At 39.5% G+C, this 12,780-nt stretch overlaps 1 protein-coding gene across 2 annotated transcripts in view; it reads left to right on the top strand.

Annotated features, from left to right (window-relative positions):
* Positions 1-12,780, top strand: part of ADGB (androglobin) — a 1,188,702-nt gene that overhangs the window by 423,942 nt on the left and 751,980 nt on the right. The window lies entirely within an intron of this gene.

Genomic DNA, 12,780 nt, shown 5'->3' with positions numbered 1-12,780 from the left:
TCAGCATATAGTCTTGTAGTCCGATACTCAGAAGCTGGAATCTGTTCTGGACGTTCATCGTATCGTCCTCCTTTTCCTTTAGGAAACAGCTGGGGAAAACATCGAGCTTCCAAGCTCTCCTCCCATACACTCACGGGAGTTCCTTTTGCTTTCTTCATCTGAAAGAGATCAATATTATCTCCCATAACTTCTTTTGAATGAAGAGGATGTATGCTAAAATGTTCATAAATTTCTTCTTCCTTTGACTTGTCCACTTTTTCAATTTGTCCAGTTGGTGTTTCTGTGTCTTCTTGTAAATCTTCTTCTTATTCTTCTTCTATATAAATTGATTCATACCATTTGTTATTCCTTTTCAAATACAAATTTGCTCTTTGTACTTTCCGCACATCTACCAGCTCCTGCCAAATCTTCTTATTCTTTGTAGGTACACCATTAACCAGAATAATTAATGGTTCAGTTTCCAAAGTATCCGCATCAATAGTTTCCATATTTTTTTTCAAATCCAAGGGCAAATACACCACTCTTCCTTTTAAACCTCTCAGTAAATCAGAAGGAGGCAATTTACCAGTTTTGGGCTCCATACGTACTATGGTCTGGAACGGATGAACACATTGAATGAGTATAGACTCATATGTATTTAATTCAGAAAGTTCAGCAGGAATAGCATCCAATTCTAAATTATTATGTACAGCTCTGGTCGGCATTCTATTTTCCTCTAACTTGTTGTAACAGTATTTACAAATACGCTGATCTTCACCCAAATCAAAACAATTTTCTAGAAATATATATGTGGCAAAATCCTTCCACTTATAATTATCTTCATTTTCACTCTTTCTGTAGAGATCAACATTCCTAGTTTGTTTTCTATAATGAGTTCTGCGGCAACAAATACAAGTAAAATTTGGTCTTTCATTAGAGACTATTGCAAATTTTGTTATATGATCATTAAATGTGTTACTTACAGAGGGTTCTACATTCTCTTCCACTTCTTCCTCATTTACTGTGTCCTTCTCTGCACTGTTTTGTTCAGGACCAAAGTAACAAAACTGAATTTCATCCACAACCTTCTCTACATCTGATACCGTTCCTCGGAACAGAGCCCTATTCAATTCATTTAACTTTATTGCTGGACTTTTGGCAAAATACAACCGTCTCACAAACTTTCTCATTTCAGTATGATGAACAGCCAGCATCCTAAAATGATGGAAAACACTATTGCACACTTTTCTAGATAGACAAGCCAGAGAATGACCCTGCAAACCAGTATTCTCTCTCACTCTGCATGGATCCAGACTTTGAAGCACCTTAATCTTCTGTTTTATACTTTTTTTACTATATTCTCTTAGAAACTCTCGAAATTTGTCAATAGATTCCTGACGCACAGTGCAAATACTACTACAATTCCAAGTGTACACTGGGGCTTTAGGACGTCTCCCCATAGCCTCATCTGCCATCACTTGTACCTCATCTCTTGGAACCATTATCTCCTTCTCCATTATGCAACCATTTTTTACTTCGTAAGAACGACCTCTGGTGTCAACTGCATGCAGCAAACTATTACTTTGAAAATAGCTCTCTTCATTAAAAAAAGGTTCACTACTTGAACTATGCATCCACTTTCCTAAAAACACTTTACAAAAGTTTGTTCTGTTCACTACTCTTTTCCTTTTGCTATGTGATTTCAGTACATTAACCATTTTGTCTAATGTACGCATCCTATTCAAAATTAAAATGAATAGTTTCCTTTTTAATTCTAATGCCTTTGCTGCAATGGCTTCTATTTCTTTTTGTCTTTTATAAAACTTTGTCTTTTTCTTATATTTCTTCACATCCTTCATCAAATTGGACATAACTCTTCTCTGAAACATTTTTCTACGTATCTCTTTAAACGCTGTTTTTCTATTTATATAAACCTTTTCAGTTGCTGAAGGTATATTTGCATTAACTAAATTGTCAATTTTTTCCTCTCCTTTTTTGTTCAAAACATCCTTTCGAGTACAGACATTTTGTACATTTTTCATTCTTTTGAATATTTTTTTTAGAAATTCTTTTTTCTGCTTACCAGAAGATTTTTTCTTTTTCCCAACATGAGCATCTTCTACTAACTTTGGTCCTCTAGTTGTCTTCAAATATAGGTTTTTTTTGTGCGTTTTTTGAACTCTGGATTTTGTAGGCATCTTAAATTTTGTCCACTGCTCTTCAGCAATACCTGAAAAAAACTAAAAAAAAAATCCTTTATTTTATTTAAATATATTACTACATTTCTTTTCACAATAGCCACAAAACGTAATTTCTTTGCCAATTTGAATGCACACTTACTGCTCTTTTTTTTTGGCAAGTTAAAATCACTTTTACAGACTGACACATTATGAAACCACTTTTCAGTTTTTTAAAAAAGCCCATGTCCAGACTGCTTTTTCAGACCACCACCATGTGTATCCTCGGTGACTACCTACACTCCAGCAAGGGCAACCAGCCTTAGTGATGCTGAATGTATTTGCATTACAGACTGAAACCTGAAAACCCCACTCGCTTCTAAATACTGTGCATGATTATACATGGAAAGGAGCTGGGTGTGTGCTAAGAGTCTGCTTCTTCCCCCAAAAAATCGCTCCCCCTTTTTCCTACTAATGCAACTGTGAAATCACCAGAGCAAAACGCAATAAATCTCTGCCTGTAATTCCTATTTCCACACAGAGTCATGTTTTCACATTAGTCCCAAAACGAAATTTCTTTGCCAATTTGAAAGCACACTTACTGCTCTTTTTTTTTGGCAAGTGAAAATCACTTTTACAGACTGACACATTATGAAACCACTTTTCAGATTTTTTTTAAAAAGCCCATGTCCAGACTGCTTTTTCAGACCACCACCATGTGTATCCTCGGTGACTGCCTACACTCCAGCAAGGGCAACCAGCCTTAGGGATCCTGATTGTATTTGCATTACAGACTGAAACCTCAAAACCCCACTCGCTTCTAAATACTGTGCATGATTCCACATGGTAAGCAGCTGGGTGTGTGCTAAGAGTCTGCTTCTTCCCCCAAAAAATCGCTCCCCCTTTTTCCTACTAATGCAACTGTGAAATCACCAGAGCAAAACGCAATAAATCTCTGCCTGTAATTCCTATTTGCACACAGAGTCATGTTTTCACATTAGTCCCAAAACGAAATTTCTTTGCCAATTTGAATGCACACTTACTGCTCTTTTTTTTTGGCAAGTGAAAATCACTTTTACAGACTGACACATTATGAAACCACTTTTCAGATTTTTTTAAATTGCACATGTCCAGACTGCTTTTTCAGACCACCACCATGTGTATCCTCGGTGACTGCCTACACTCCAGCAAGGGCAACCAGCCTTAGTGATGCAGAATGTATTTGCATTACAGACTGAAACCTGAAAACCCCACTCGCTTGTAAATACTGTGCATGATTATACATGGACAGGAGCTGGGTGTGTGCTAAGAGTCTGCTTCTTCCCCCAAAAAATCGCTCCCCCTTTTTCCTACTAATGCAACTGTGAAATCACCAGAACAAAACGCAATAAATCTCTGCCTGTAATTCCTATTTGCACACAGAGTCATGTTTTCACATTAGTCCCAAAACGAAATTTCTTTGCCAATTTGAATGCACACTTACTGCTCTTTTTTTTTGGCAAGTGAAAATCACTTTTACAGACTGACACATTATGAAACCACTTTTCAGATTTTTTTAAATTGCACATGTCCAGACTGCTTTTTCAGACCACCACCATGTGTATCCTCGGTGACTGCCTACACTCCAGCAAGGGCAACCAGCCTTAGTGATGCTGAATGTATTTGCATTACAGACTGAAACCTGAAAACCCCACTCGCTTCTAAATACTGTGCATGATTATACATGGACAGGAGCTGGTTGTGTGCTAAGAGTCTGCTTTTTCCCCCCAAAAATCGCTCCCCCTTTTTCCTACTAATGCAACTGTGAAATCACCAGAACAAAACGCAATAAATCTCTGCCTGTAATTCCTATTTGCACACAGAGTCATGTTTTCACATTAGTCCCAAAACGAAATTTCTTTGCCAATTTGAATGCACACTTACTGCTCTTTTTTTTTGGCAAGTGAAAATCACTTTTACAGACTGACACATTATGAAACCACTTTTCAGATTTTTTTAAATTGCACATGTCCAGACTGCTTTTTCAGACCACCACCATGTGTATCCTCGGTGACTACCTACACTCCAGCAAGGGCAACCAGCCTTAGTGATGCTGAATGTATTTGCATTACAGACTGAAACCTGAAAACCCCACTCGCTTCTAAATACTGTGCATGATTATACATGGAAAGGAGCTGGGTGTGTGCTAAGAGTCTGCTTCTTCCCCCAAAAAATCGCTCCCCCTTTTTCCTACTAATGCAACTGTGAAATCACCAGAGCAAAACGCAATAAATCTCTGCCTGTAATTCCTATTTCCACACAGAGTCATGTTTTCACATTAGTCCCAAAACGAAATTTCTTTGCCAATTTGAAAGCACACTTACTGCTCTTTTTTTTTGGCAAGTGAAAATCACTTTTACAGACTGACACATTATGAAACCACTTTTCAGATTTTTTTTAAAAAGCCCATGTCCAGACTGCTTTTTCAGACCACCACCATGTGTATCCTCGGTGACTGCCTACACTCCAGCAAGGGCAACCAGCCTTAGGGATCCTGATTGTATTTGCATTACAGACTGAAACCTCAAAACCCCACTCGCTTCTAAATACTGTGCATGATTCCACATGGTAAGCAGCTGGGTGTGTGCTAAGAGTCTGCTTCTTCCCCCAAAAAATCGCTCCCCCTTTTTCCTACTAATGCAACTGTGAAATCACCAGAGCAAAACGCAATAAATCTCTGCCTGTAATTCCTATTTGCACACAGAGTCATGTTTTCACATTAGTCCCAAAACGAAATTTCTTTGCCAATTTGAATGCACACTTACTGCTCTTTTTTTTTGGCAAGTGAAAATCACTTTTACAGACTGACACATTATGAAACCACTTTTCAGATTTTTTTAAATTGCACATGTCCAGACTGCTTTTTCAGACCACCACCATGTGTATCCTCGGTGACTGCCTACACTCCAGCAAGGGCAACCAGCCTTAGTGATGCAGAATGTATTTGCATTACAGACTGAAACCTGAAAACCCCACTCGCTTGTAAATACTGTGCATGATTATACATGGACAGGAGCTGGGTGTGTGCTAAGAGTCTGCTTCTTCCCCCAAAAAATCGCTCCCCCTTTTTCCTACTAATGCAACTGTGAAATCACCAGAACAAAACGCAATAAATCTCTGCCTGTAATTCCTATTTGCACACAGAGTCATGTTTTCACATTAGTCCCAAAACGAAATTTCTTTGCCAATTTGAATGCACACTTACTGCTCTTTTTTTTTGGCAAGTGAAAATCACTTTTACAGACTGACACATTATGAAACCACTTTTCAGATTTTTTTAAATTGCACATGTCCAGACTGCTTTTTCAGACCACCACCATGTGTATCCTCGGTGACTGCCTACACTCCAGCAAGGGCAACCAGCCTTAGTGATGCTGAATGTATTTGCATTACAGACTGAAACCTGAAAACCCCACTCGCTTCTAAATACTGTGCATGATTATACATGGACAGGAGCTGGTTGTGTGCTAAGAGTCTGCTTTTTCCCCCCAAAAATCGCTCCCCCTTTTTCCTACTAATGCAACTGTGAAATCACCAGAACAAAACGCAATAAATCTCTGCCTGTAATTCCTATTTGCACACAGAGTCATGTTTTCACATTAGTCCCAAAACGAAATTTCTTTGCCAATTTGAATGCACACTTACTGCTCTTTTTTTTTGGCAAGTGAAAATCACTTTTACAGACTGACACATTATGAAACCACTTTTCAGATTTTTTTAAATTGCACATGTCCAGACTGCTTTTTCAGACCACCACCATGTGTATCCTCGGTGACTGCCTACACTCCAGCAAGGGCAACCAGCCTTAGTGATGCTGAATGTATTTGCATTACAGACTGAAACCTGAAAACCCCACTCGCTTCTAAATACTGTGCATGATTATACATGGAAAGGAGCTGGGTGTGTGCTAAGAGTCTGCTTCTTCCCCCAAAAAATCGCTCCCCCTTTTTCCTACTAATGCAACTGTGAAATCACCAGAACAAAACGCAATAAATCTCTGCCTGTAATTCCTATTTGCACACAGAGTCATGTTTTCACATTAGTCCCAAAACGAAATTTCTTTGCCAATTTGAATGCACACTTACTGCTCTTTTTTTTTGGCAAGTGAAAATCACTTTTACAGACTGACACATTATGAAACCACTTTTCAGATTTTTTTAAATTGCACATGTCCAGACTGCTTTTTCAGACCACCACCATGTGTATCCTCGGTGACTGCCTACACTCCAGCAAGGGCAACCAGCCTTAGTGATGCTGAATGTATTTGCATTACAGACTGAAACCTGAAAACCCCACTCGCTTCTAAATACTGTGCATGATTATACATGGAAAGGAGCTGGGTGTGTGCTAAGAGTCTGCTTCTTCCCCCAAAAAATCGCTCCCCCTTTTTCCTACTAATGCAACTGTGAAATCACCAGAGCAAAACGCAATAAATCTCTGCCTGTAATTCCTATTTCCACACAGAGTCATGTTTTCACATTAGTCCCAAAACGAAATTTCTTTGCCAATTTGAAAGCACACTTACTGCTCTTTTTTTTTGGCAAGTGAAAATCACTTTTACAGACTGACACATTATGAAACCACTTTTCAGATTTTTTTAAATTGCACATGTCCAGACTGCTTTTTCAGACCACCACCATGTGTATCCTCGGTGACTGCCTACACTCCAGCAAGGGCAACCAGCCTTAGTGATGCTGAATGTATTTGCATTACAGACTGAAACCTGAAAACCCCACTCGCTTGTAAATACTGTGCATGATTATACATGGACAGGAGCTGGGTGTGTGCTAAGAGTCTGCTTCTTCCCCCAAAAAATCGCTCCCCCTTTTTCCTACTAATGCAACTGTGAAATCACCAGAACAAAACGCAATAAATCTCTGCCTGTAATTCCTATTTGCACACAGAGTCATGTTTTCACATTAGTCCCAAAACGAAATTTCTTTGCCAATTTGAATGCACACTTACTGCTCTTTTTTTTTGGCAAGTGAAAATCACTTTTACAGACTGACACATTATGAAACCACTTTTCAGATTTTTTTAAATTGCACATGTCCAGACTGCTTTTTCAGACCACCACCATGTGTATCCTCGGTGACTGCCTACACTCCAGCAAGGGCAACCAGCCTTAGTGATGCAGAATGTATTTGCATTACAGACTGAAACCTGAAAACCCCACTCGCTTGTAAATACTGTGCATGATTATACATGGACAGGAGCTGGGTGTGTGCTAAGAGTCTGCTTCTTCCCCCAAAAAATCGCTCCCCCTTTTTCCTACTAATGCAACTGTGAAATCACCAGAACAAAACGCAATAAATATCTGCCTGTAATTCCTATTTGCACACAGAGTCATGTTTTCACATTAGTCCCAAAACGAAATTTCTTTGCCAATTTGAATGCACACTTACTGCTCTTTTTTTTTGGCAAGTGAAAATCACTTTTACAGACTGACACATTATGAAACCACTTTTCAGATTTTTTTAAATTGCACATGTCCAGACTGCTTTTTCAGACCACCACCATGTGTATCCTCGGTGACTGCCTACACTCCAGCAAGGGCAACCAGCCTTAGTGATGCTGAATGTATTTGCATTACAGACTGAAACCTGAAAACCCCACTCGCTTCTAAATACTGTGCATGATTATACATGGACAGGAGCTGGGTGTGTGCTAAGAGTCTGCTTCTTCCCCCAAAAAATCGCTCCCCCTTTTTCCTACTAATGCAACTGTGAAATCACCAGAACAAAACGCAATAAATCTCTGCCTGTAATTCCTATTTGCACACAGAGTCATGTTTTCACATTAGTCCCAAAACGAAATTTCTTTGCCAATTTGAATGCACACTTACTGCTCTTTTTTTTGGCAAGTGAAAATCACTTTTACAGACTGACACATTATGAAACCACTTTTCAGATTTTTTTAAATTGCACATGTCCAGACTGCTTTTTCAGACCACCACCATGTGTATCCTCGGTGACTGCCTACACTCCAGCAAGGGCAACCAGCCTTAGTGATGCTGAATGTATTTGCATTACAGACTGAAACCTGAAAACCCCACTCGCTTCTAAATACTGTGCATGATTATACATGGAAAGGAGCTGGGTGTGTGCTAAGAGTCTGCTTCTTCCCCCAAAAAATCGCTCCCCCTTTTTCCTACTAATGCAACTGTGAAATCACCAGAACAAAACGCAATATATCTCTGCCTGTAATTCCTATTTGCACACAGAGTCATGTTTTCACATTAGTCCCAAAACGAAATTTCTTTGCCAATTTGAATGCACACTTACTGCTCTTTTTTTTTGGCAAGTGAAAATCACTTTTACAGACTGACACATTATGAAACCACTTTTCAGATTTTTTTAAATTGCACATGTCCAGACTGCTTTTTCAGACCACCACCATGTGTATCCTCGGTGACTGCCTACACTCCAGCAAGGGCAACCAGCCTTAGTGATGCTGAATGTATTTGCATTACAGACTGAAACCTGAAAACCCCACTCGCTTCTAAATACTGTGCATGATTATACATGGAAAGGAGCTGGGTGTGTGCTAAGAGTCTGCTTCTTCCCCAAAAAAATCGCTCCCCCTTTTTCCTACTAATGCAACTGTGAAATCACCAGAGCAAAACGCAATAAATCTCTGCCTGTAATTCCTATTTCCACACAGAGTCATGTTTTCACATTAGTCCCAAAACGAAATTTCTTTGCCAATTTGAAAGCACACTTACTGCTCTTTTTTTTTGGCAAGTGAAAATCACTTTTACAGACTGACACATTATGAAACCACTTTTCAGATTTTTTTAAATTGCACATGTCCAGACTGCTTTTTCAGACCACCACCATGTGTATCCTCGGTGACTGCCTACACTCCAGCAAGGGCAACCAGCCTTAGTGATGCTGAATGTATTTGCATTACAGACTGAAACCTGAAAACCCCACTCGCTTGTAAATACTGTGCATGATTATACATGGACAGGAGCTGGGTGTGTGCTAAGAGTCTGCTTCTGCACCAAAAAATCGCTCCCCCTTTCCATCTAATGCAACTGTGAAATCACCAGAGCAATACGCAATAAATCTCTGCCTGTAATTCCTATTTGCACACAGAGTCATGTTTTCACATTAGTCACAAAACGAAATTTCTTTGCCAATTTAAATGCACACTTACTGCTCTTTTTTTTTGGCAAGTGAAAATCACTTTTACAGACTGACACATTATGAATCCACTTTTTAGATTTTCTTAAAAAGCCCATGTCCAAACTTCTTTTTCAGACCACCACCATGTGTATCCTCGGTGACTGCCTACACTCCAGCAAGGGCAACCAGCCTTAGTGATGCTGAATGTATTTGCATTACTGACTGCAACCTCAAACCCTTAAAGTATTCCTTATTTTTACCAGTACACCTTAATTTATCATGAAAAAATTGTCCATATTATTTTACATGTTCCTCACATTTAAATTTCTCCCAAAACAGAAAATAATAAACACAACTTCTACAAAAGGAATTCCAATTCTATTATTCATTTCTTAATTTACCATATACATCCCCTCTCAAACTCTAAACTCACCTTTAAAATTAGTTAGTTGTGAAAGAAATGTGGCACTCAAACAGCAGATTATCAGAGCCAGGATCTCTGTTCTCTACACCTCTCTCCTCTCAGCAGAACCAGATAATGGCAAACTTTCCCTCTATTTTTCCACACATATACATGTAAGTTTCAAATCTCAGTGCTTCCCCCTTTTTTTCAAATGTAATCACACATTTCTATTGGTTGAAAACCAACCCTTTTCCAAAAGTACCCTGCCCCCAACTTGACTTCTGCCTAGTACCCTTCCCCCAACTTGACTTCTGCCTGCTACCATAGCAACAGCTCATGGAACACTGCTGTGTGGAGTTAGGTCAGAAGTTCGCCACACAATGTTTCAATTCCACAGAGCAAGAGTGCTTGACTTTTCAAACCTAACAGCAAATCCATAGTACTGTTCTTTGGTAACACATTTTTTTGTACCAATACAAAACATGCTTCTATTAATTTACACATACAGCCTAGTTTTTATTCTAGAATGGTATGAAACAGCCAATCAGTTCTTTTTGTTTTGAAAAAAATATGTATGCCTCCATTTCCAAACTGTCTTTCATTTCTTTTTACCATTCTACTGAATTACACCTCCTGAGTGCATCCAGTTCTCCTTTGAAGATGTTCACAGTGTGGATTGTAGGGCACAGCTATGTCTTCTGGAGTGAAAAGTTTGCAGAGAAAACAGGTATGGTGAGAGACCTTGCTTTGCCAAATGTAGACATTAAATGGATTGGTCAGAGAGGGTTAAAGTGGCACCAATTGATGCCATTGGTGAAATCCTTCATGCAAAACCAACACCCTGACCTCATAATAGTGCACTGTGGTGGCAATGACCTAGGCACTTTGACTGGGGTAGGTCTGGAAATGCTTATGAAGGACACCTTTGCACAACTGTTTTCACTTTTCCCTAAAACTGCCTTTGTGTTTTCCAACATATGCCAAAGGCAAAAATGGAACTGGTCCAATCATTTCTGTCCGCAAATTGACAAAGCAAGAAAGCACGTCAACAAATCTGTTTCTGCTTTCCTCCGTGACTATGGTATGGGTGCCATTTACCACAACAACTTGCATTATGACATGCAAGACATTTATAGAGGAGATGGTGTGCACTTCAATGATGAAGGGAACAGAGTCTTCCTCTTGAACCTTAGACTCTGCATCGGTACTTACTTGTAGGTACCACTTAAAAAATCACTTCATAAACACAACGGCTCTTTTTAGAGCCCCCTAATATCTAAACTCTTAAATCTGCATTTCATTTCTTTTTTAATTTTTTTTTTCATCCGTACGCTTACCGTAAGCTTACCGTACGCGTACCCCGTGATTTTTTTTAAAATCCATAAATGTTTTCTTTGTACTTTTCTGTCCTTCTTTGACCCCCTCACAAATGTAAGGGGGTCTGTAACTCTCCTCCTTGCCCCCTTTTCTTGTTTTCACTCTTTTTTTTCTGAGTGAAACACACAAAATGGCGGCCGCCGCTTCCTGGTTTCGGCCGATTCGAATGTTTACTAAGATCTAACAGCCAATCAGAATCGCGCTCGCGCACGCCACCGTACGCGTACGGTAAGCTTACGGTAAGCGTACCGTAAGCTGGCTCAGATATATATATTGATTTAAATGCTATTTTCTCAGGACCTACTGAACAGATTTACACCAAACCTACAAAAGGCACTTCCTTGACCTAGGGACTACCTCTCTGCCAAATTTCTAGTAATTCTGTTCAGCCGTTCGGGCTGTAGCCCTGTCTAAAGGTCCTATGGAAAAATGCATGGGAAAAACGCGAACGCGTTTTGGGACCCCCCTTTTTTCTCAGCCCCCGCTTGACGAATCCCCCCGAGACTTTCAGGGTAGGAGCGGAGCGTAGCGCCCCACCTATTTTGAGAAATTTGCGAGGATTCGTCGACCGGCGCCAAAGTTATTCAAAATAGAATGTTGCGGATTTCCTATGGAAAAGGGGTCCTAACTATAACTACCTACTGGCGACCGCCAGTAGGTAATATATCTATATATATATATATATATATATATATATATATATATATATATATATATATATATGTATGTATGTATATATTTATATTTATTTATTTATAGCTACATGAGTGTCTAAATGGGTTATTAATTGGTTGTCCGGGTATCTATACGGGTGCCTGAGTGTCTGCGTGGGTGGGGGTGGGGGTGACTCTGTGCATAGATGTTTGAGAGGGTGATTAACTGGGTGTATGGGTTCAAGAGTGCATCTGTGAAGGGCTGTATGGGTGGGTGAGTGTGTGTATGGGTGTGTTGGTGAGTGAATGGATGTCTCAGTGGTACATGTGTGAGTAGCTACATATGTGAAATGTAGTATATGTGAGTGTTAGAGTATATAAATGCCTATATTTGAGAGCGAGTGACTGTAAGAGTGACTGTATGTGTTAGCATCTGTATGAATAAGGGAGGTGGTGTGTCTATAGATGTATAGATGAGTAAATTGGAGTGTGATTGATTCTTTGCATGACTGATTAGGTGTGTGAGTAACTCTATGGATGAGTGGTGGTGTGTGAGTGCCTGTATAGGTGTATGAGTGCATATGATAGTGCTGTATTGATGAGTGACTGCATTTATGAGTGACTGTATGGGTGAATGAGTGGATGTGTGTGTAGACCTAGGAGTCAGTGAGTAGGTATGTAGTAACTGGTATTGGTGTGTCTATGGTTTCAAAAATGGTAGTCTGTATTTTAGAGTGGGTGTATCAAAGGTTATATTATGGTGTTAGGAGGTGCATCAGATTATAAAGTGGATGATGTCATCAGTGAAGTCATCAGTGATGTCATTTGAGATGTCATTATTGATGTCATCAGTAATGTCACTGACCATGTCATAAATGATGTAATATGTGACGTCATCAGCAGTGCATTGCGGGGGCACGAGTTATAGTTACCGCAACTTACTATAACAGTCGAATTTCTCTGGTTTTGTACGAGTGAAATGTTCAACTAACTATAAGGTCCCTGAAACTTGTGGTTTTTTA

This window comes from Triturus cristatus, chromosome 6 (assembly GCF_964204655.1).
Source record: "Triturus cristatus chromosome 6, aTriCri1.1, whole genome shotgun sequence".
In the NCBI taxonomy this organism is placed as follows: Eukaryota; Metazoa; Chordata; class Amphibia; order Caudata; family Salamandridae; genus Triturus; species Triturus cristatus.
This window is presented reverse-complemented; position numbering and strand designations above follow the sequence as displayed.